This window comes from Helianthus annuus, chromosome 7 (genome assembly GCF_002127325.2).
Source record: "Helianthus annuus cultivar XRQ/B chromosome 7, HanXRQr2.0-SUNRISE, whole genome shotgun sequence".
Lineage (NCBI taxonomy): Eukaryota > Viridiplantae > Streptophyta > Magnoliopsida > Asterales > Asteraceae > Helianthus > Helianthus annuus.
In genome coordinates, this window is record NC_035439.2 from 9308502 (window position 1) to 9317010 (window position 8509).

An 8509-nucleotide genomic window follows, 5' to 3' on the forward strand; every position below is an offset into this window, starting at 1 on the left:
AATCCTTTTCACCATAATATGTTCAGATCTATGCAAGATCTTTATTTATTCATGTGGAAATCGTCCAGATCTAGGTTGTTCTTGGTGGATTGAAGCCAAAACATGAGGTTCATGAGAACCCCTTGATGACATCATCCTGGAACACCTCAAATCTAGTGATTTCACGGTTAAAAGTTGAGATTCAAAAGATAGAAAGGTGTAGGAGTGCGTGTAGATCAAGAAAGTACAAGGTTTAGGTTGAAAACTTACAAGAATCGCGAGAAATCAAGAGAAAGAAGCTTGAGAGCGGCTGGGTCGAGTGAGAGTGCTGTCACATCACAAATGATGTGACAGGTTGGCATTTATAGGGTTTCCCAAAAAGGAAAGTGCAGTGGATCGAGTGGGTCACCGATCGGATGGCTGTCCGATCGGGTGGCAATCCGATCGGTTAACCATCCGATCGAGCAGTCACTCGATCGAGTGGTTCCGACGACTGATCTTCGGCGTTTCGTTTCGTGCGTTGAGTTTTGCGATGCGTTTCGAGTGGGTAGTGTGATAGAATTACCCATTAATCCCAACTACTATATCTAACATACAATCATCCTAATTATCTTACGCTTAGCGTTGTGATTCGATTGCGATTGAGTTGCGATTGCGTTTTCGATTAATCACCACAACATATACATAAACAAACATGCACAAGTAACGCATAAAAGGCACACACATGTAAAACAATATCCAGAACGCATAAGTCGAGTTGCGAATGCGATTGCGATGCGATAAGCAATAAGGCAATAAAACATGCGATAAGCATCGATTAAACCTCGATTATTAACAAGTACTCCACATAATACAACTAACGTAATAAAATAAACTATCTACAAGTCAAAGAAGTCAAAACAGGAGTTGAGCAAAGAGTGGCAGATCACAATTAGCAATCTTTTCTTCCTTTGACTTCAATCTTGACTTTGACTTTAATTTTCGAAACACGGGGTGTTACAGTGAAATACATAAACTGGAGGTATAAAAGCTAGAAATATATGAAAATATGAATGGTTTGGTTAGTTTTGGTTTTACGAGGGTACAAAAGAATCGATAATTGATTTTGGTTTATTTGGGTTTCGGTTAATTGGTTTTCAGTTAATTCAGTTTTTGGTTGATTTCAGTTCGGTTTTGTCTGTTTTTAGTTCAGTTTCAGTCAAGATTCAGTTATTGCCCACCTTTAAATACTATTATTCACGCAAGGTATCAATTTTTTAAATAAGAAATATATAGCAATACTATAGTAAAATTAAAGAAATTAAATACTCGTTTACATGGGGTAGTTAGTTTTTTATAAAGGTATAAAGTGTAACTACTAACTAGTTATCTGTTATTTTGTCAAAAGATTAGGGAATTAAAGTGTAATTAAGATGAAAGGATTATAATATAATTAGTGTTTAAAAAATAATTTACCCTATAGGCATTATGCCTGGTGGAGATGGATATAATCGGGTGGTTCCGCTGGTGGCATGATGATACCCCAGTGATCCATCAGTTATCCAAATTTGCCGTTCAAAAAAAACATTTACCCACATTTTAAGTTGTACCTTATCCATTAAAGCAAAAAAAGTTCTTAATTTTTTTTTATCTTAAAATACCCTTATTTATGCATTGTATATAACTAGTTGATGCCCCACCCGCGGGGCGATGGCCGAATAATGAGCGAGTGTTAGGCAACTCATTGACACGAAAAACAATTAAATCAAGTCAACCAACTAAAAAAACACTTTTATATTTTTGAAAAAAAAAAACTAAAACAATGGCAATATTGTAATTTTTAACTGAGGGGAAGTTTTATTTTTTGACTGGGGTAAAATCGTAATTTGCCAAAAGCTAAAGTAATGGCAGTACTGAAAATTTGAACCAGGGGCAAAGTTTTAAATTTTCATTGGGGCGAATTCGTAATTTTGAACTTGGGGTAACAGCGTAATATAAATTTGAACTAAGGGCACAATCGTAATTTTAAGCTAGAGGTAAAAGCACAATTTTATTTTGAACCGAGGGCAAAATCGTAATTTTGAGTTGGGGGCAAAAAAATAACTTTATTTTGAACTGGCGAGAAAACGTAATTTTGAATTGAGGGCGAAATCACAATTTTTTAAACGGGGAAAAATTACATTTTTAAACAGAGGGCAAAATCGTAATTTTTAGCTGGGGGAAAAACAGAATTTTATTTTGAACTGGGGGCGAAAAGGTAATTCTGAGTTGAGGGCAAAACCACAATTTTATTTTGAATGGAGGAGAAATCGTAATTTTGAGCTAGGGACAAAATCGTAATTTTATTTTGAGCTGGGGGCAAAAGCGTAATTTTAAAGAGGGGCAAAAACGTAATTTTAGAATGGATATAAAATAATAAACTAGTTGGTCCAATTGGGGAATGCAAGGCAAAATCGTAATTTTGAATTGAGGGCATGATTGTAATTTTGAGATGGGGATAAAAAACGTAATTTTATTTTGAGTTGGGGGCAAAAACGTAATCTTAAAATGGATATAAAATAAAAAACGTGTTGGTCCAATGGGAGAGTGTCAGGCAGTTGCCTGACACTATACCCTCAACTTATAAATGTATATGTGTCTGGTACCCCCAACTTATAAATGTATATGTGTCAGGCAGTTGCCTCGAGCTCGGCTCGGACTCGGCTTGTTTATCATCTATTAATTAATATATTAAATAAAAATAATATCAATTATAGACTTTTTAGGCTCGCGAGCTCGATAAGTGAAGCTCTGGCTCGGGCTCGTTTACTACATAAGCTTATTTTTAGGTTCGAGGTCGGCTTGTAAACACGTTTGAATAAGCTCGGCTCGACTCGGCTCGTTTACACTAAGGCTCGATTAGGCTCGACGAGCCTAACGAGCTTCACATGCGAGGCTCGAGCTCGGGCTCGATAAGCAAACGAGCTTTATTTTAGGCTCAAGCTCGGCTCGGGCTCGATAAGGCTCGGTTCGTTTCGAGCTTTTTCTCGAGCCGATCTTAAGTAGCTCGCGAGCCGCTCGGCTCGTTTGCACCCCTAACTTTAACCAATTTGAAGCCAATCCAATTTCGGTTTGAAACTGTTTGGGGTCGTCCCGGTTTGAATAACCAGTTTTGGTTTAATTTAGTTTCAGTATTGGTTTGTAAACCGGTTTTTGAGCACACATTTTAAATTAGTTTACAAAAAAAGAAAAAAATCCATGAAATAAGACTTTTATTAGTTTTTTATTGTTTTCCCCACCTTCTAGTTTACAATTCGTTTAATCGTAATTCCTTAATATAAAAATACACAAAATTAATTACTTAAGTAACAAAAACTTATCTTCTTATACTAATAAACAAAAATCTTTTTGTACACGTGTCACTCTCTGTTGTCTCCTTCCTTTTAATAATAGTATTACATATTAAATTTTATACACAAAACATAATATAATATTAATTAATATAGTTACAGATAATCGTATAAATTCAAATATAATTAATAATTATCTATAACAAATATAAATGTATCAAATAATATAATAAGTATAATATTATTTAATATAGTTAGAGATCAAACGTATAATTTCAAATTTAATTAACAGTAAATTACTTTTTGAGTCCCTGTGTTTTAGTGGTTTTAACCATTTGAATCCAAAATCAAAAAGTTTAACGTCCTGAGTCTCTAACCGCTCATTCACACCCCTTGTAAAAAAATTCAAAAAACCTTTTGTAAGGCCAAGTTCTCTAAGTTCTCATAACTTGTCGAAATTTTCATTTTACTCTAACCATGTATATTTGTTAAGATAAAATATATTATTTGGATATAAACAATAATTACTAATAAAGTATCAAATCATATGTACAAGTACTTATAGTATATAACTTAGAAGACTAAAATTACAAGGAGATTATCTAAATAAAGTAACAAATTATCTTTAAAGCGAACACTAAATTGTTTTTAAAAGATGTAACACCCTAATTTTGTAATTGACTAAAGTCGCAGCGGAAACACGTACCATAAAATTTCTTTCCTTATAATTACCTTGACTTACTTAAAACTTCATTTTGATACAACTTTTTCACATGAAGTCATCAATTGACTCATTTACAATTAAATACATGACATGGGTTTTCTAAATTTCAACACCAACGTTTCCGTACAATCTGTCTTGTGACTCGATCCTCGATCTCTAATCCTTGAAGATCCTCATGACTCGTGATTCGTACAACCTGCACTCACCACATACATTCATCACATTAGTATACAATACATAAACAAGACTCAATACATGTACACTTTCCGTTCAGCTTTCTCTCTAACTTTAAGCATATCATTAGCGTATCCATTCCCTCGTGAGTCTTCAATAATGTGCCTGCATAAATCTTCGTTTTCCAGGTACATAATTAATATCATTAACACTTAACGTATCCAAAATCATACTTCATATACTCGTGCATACATCCATATCTCAATACATACATGCCTACACCCATACGTATCTTCATATATTCATAAATACACTTCTACATATGTACCTACATTTATACGTCTCTACCTTCATGCCTACGATCACACGTACTCGCATACATACATAAATACACATTTGCATACATACATACATTTCTACGCCTTCACATATATACATACTATCATACGTATCTTCATATATACATAAATACGCTTCTACATACGTAAAGGAAATTCTTAACTTAGAATCCCACGTTTAGGTACCATATTACTACATATTCTTTAGGATCCCACATTTAGGTACCATATTACTACATTTTCTTTAGGATCCCACATTTAGGTACCATATTACTACATATTCTTTAGGATCCCACATTTAGGTACCATATTACTACATATTCTTTAGGATCCCACATTTAGGTACCATATTACTACATATTCTTTAGGATCCCACATTTAGGTACCATATTACTACATATTCTTTAGGATCCCACATTTAGGTACCATATTACTACATTTTCTTTAGGATCCCACATTTAGGTACCATATTACTACATATTCTTTAGGATCCCACATTTAGGTACCATATTACTACATATTCTTTAGGATCCCACATTTAGGTACCATATTACTACATATTCTTTAGGATCCCACATTTAGGCCCCCTACCCGTCGGCGACGCCCTCTAGTTTTGCAGTTTTCTGCAGGTTCGTTTCGTCGTCCGTACGCACTAAAACGCACGTAACTTTTGAACCGTTTAACCGTTTGACCTCCCGTTTCTTCCTACATGCTTGTAAATTCACATTCTATCATATGAACTTAAAATCCCATATCCGGATTAAGGAAATTCTTAACTTACACGCTATCGCCTTATTATTAATTTATGATTTATTCGACCCGTTCATGCCTTCATCCACAAAACTTGTTTGTTTGACCAAGACTTCTTATGAACCTAATAATGTCCACATTGTATATCATACAAGATTAAGTTATCGGATGCCTTGCATCCTCTTGACCCATTTTCGCTCAAGAGCTTATTTTGACCCGTTAAGGGTATTTGCGCATTTTAAGGTCTTTAGCTTACGACAACCATACTTCTCGCTTTCTTGCTCTTTCAAAACATTCATTTAATCAAATAGCTTGTTTGTAATCAAATTTTAAGACCATTTGCTCGTTTTACCCATCAAGGGCGTTTTTGTCAACTTTGCTCTATCCTTAACAACAAAGGACTCTCTTGCATAAGTAACCAATCCTACTACTTAGCTACAGTTCTTAATCACATATACCTCGCTCGGAGATCCGTTTAATACTTCATCGGTCTCATACAATTCTTTCCTACTTGACCTCGATCATCATACTTAATTAAATTGCACATAACTTTCCATAAACAACTAAGAAGTGATTACAAAGAAATCACTTACCTCGTGCGTCCATGTTCATATTCGTTTCCTCGCCACTTTTGACCCGTTAGCCTTCCTTGCTTGATTCCGTCTCGACATGATTCCTATACTTCCATGTCATCGAAATCACATTCTTATTAGCATACATAATTGTACATGTTAACGATCATATCGATCGCATAATTCCTATTTGACTTCCATTAGTTACTTCTAGCAAGCATAATACATGTGACCAAATTCATATCATTTCAAACTCATGTAAACCATCATGTCATCGCATTAAACACACATTCGTCAAACGCGCTCCATATAACTTACCTTAATCTTACAATTATGACAACCCGCCTAACCATCCTTCTTATACACGGTTGACTTTTAGAAGTCAACGGTTCATTTAGTTTAACTTTCGACTTATCATTATATACCCGCAACATCATAATCGACTATACGGACGACAATACATACATTTTATCATACGATTGGGGTGCGTACCATCTTTTAAGCATAACGTACAACTAATTCATGCACAATCTTCTAAATTCATACATAGTTCATCAAATCCTTCTACTAATCAACATGTGGTACTTAAAATTAAACATCATACATATTATCATCACATTTTGTCCACTTCATCTAACAACAATTCACCATTTCTTATCCAATTTCTTTAAACACTCACACACATGTATGATTCCAAACATTGTTAACATAAGTAAATCATCAATTTACATTACATCATCTAAAACCCACTTCATAACTACTTATTAATCACTTACAAGTGATCTAATCTTAATTTCTTCATAATTTCATCATGCTTTTGATATGTGTACTACCTTGTAAGCATAGTGTACAACTAGTTCATGCATATCCTTCTAATCTCATACATAATTCATCAATTTCTTCCTTCTAATCAACATGAATCATACATACATAAACATCAAACATACTAGTATCACATTTCTTTCAATTCCCCTCATAAGAATCCATCTTACAAATCAAAATACATCAATTTTAAGCAAGAATTTAGACATAGATGATTTATCCATGTCATCATCTTCACCATAATAAACGGGTTTTGCATCTAAACTTCAAATTAACACAAACCTTACATAACCCATGTTCTATATGATGTTTCTAACCCTTATACATAATCAATTTCATATTATCTCACGGATTAGAGCATAACCCACTTCACCCATGATCACCAATCTTAAATTTAAAACATACCTTATGATCTCCTCATGTTGGTGATCATTAATCCATGCTCGGTTATAGATTTAAGCATCATTTAGCCTTTCAATTTGGATGATCTTTCATGTTTAGGGTTTGGAGTTCTTGAGAGCTCCTGAAGCTTCACGAACACACACGTATGTGTGTTTGTGTGTGTGTGTTGATCTTTTAATTAGTAAACAACTTTCATTTGTTCCACTTTAGCCCCTCGGGTTTTCCTTTAAAACATAACTGACACTACCTTTCATTACTTAATACTTTTGACCATACCCTTAACTAGGTTAAATAGCCTAGTTATTTATTTCATGACGTGTCATAAAGGAACATCCGACAAATATTAACATTCAGATTTTGGGGCGTTACAAGTCTACCACCCTTAATTGAGGTTTCGTCCCCGAAACCTTTCTTACCTTTATTTAGCACTAATTATTCCTTCTCTACATCCACTCGACACAACCACGAGCTCGTCACAATGACTATCATCCAATTTCAAAAACATTCCTATTAATGTTTCTTTCATGTTTATTTCATTATTCATATCATTGACTTCTCCCTAACAATTCCATACCTTCCTTATCATAATTTCGCATATCATTTTCATTTCCTTGGCCTGACAACCACGGTTCAATATACATACTTCTTTGACTTGTAATCACACACACCTATGTACTTAACTCTAACGTGATCATCCTTCTACGTTTTCTACAATTACTTGTACCATGCATACCCTTACGTTACTTTCCAACCGTCTTTTTCATTTCACTTTACAATTATTCTCACTTCGTGCATTATTTAGTTTACATATATAAATAGTTCATATCTCTCCAATCATGAGTTAAACATTTTACTAACCTCTTTTTCATTTCCCAAACCACGATCTGCAACCCAGATCGATCATCTTCTCCTTGAGTACTAACCGTATAGGCCAACTTTCATTCCTTCGTGTAATGAGCTTCCGCTCGTGCACGTCCTTTCACCAATACGATTGGTTTCATCACATCACTAATCCAACATTATCACCAACAACATCAGCGGTTAGCATATATCATTCAATCATTCATTACACTAGGTGATTACCCATCTATAACTTTTCTACAATTTCCTACGTACATGCTATAACACATTCCATACTTCATTCCTTACATACAATTCTTTTACTCTAGTTACTTATTTCGTCACCCTTGCGGTTTGACCCTTCAAGTCCCACTAACATCTCTTACTTATCATAGATGCATCGAGGTACACGTTCGTGCTTCTTTCCATTCATACTTACTTGAAAAGACATTCATTACATTATTCTGGTACTCGTGACCAAGCTTACCCTTCTTATTCATACTTAACTTATTGTCCGGGTGGTAGCTCGCCTTACATTATGACTCCCACGAGTCGATTACCAACACATTTAACTCATCCCGGTTTCAAAACTTCTTTCTT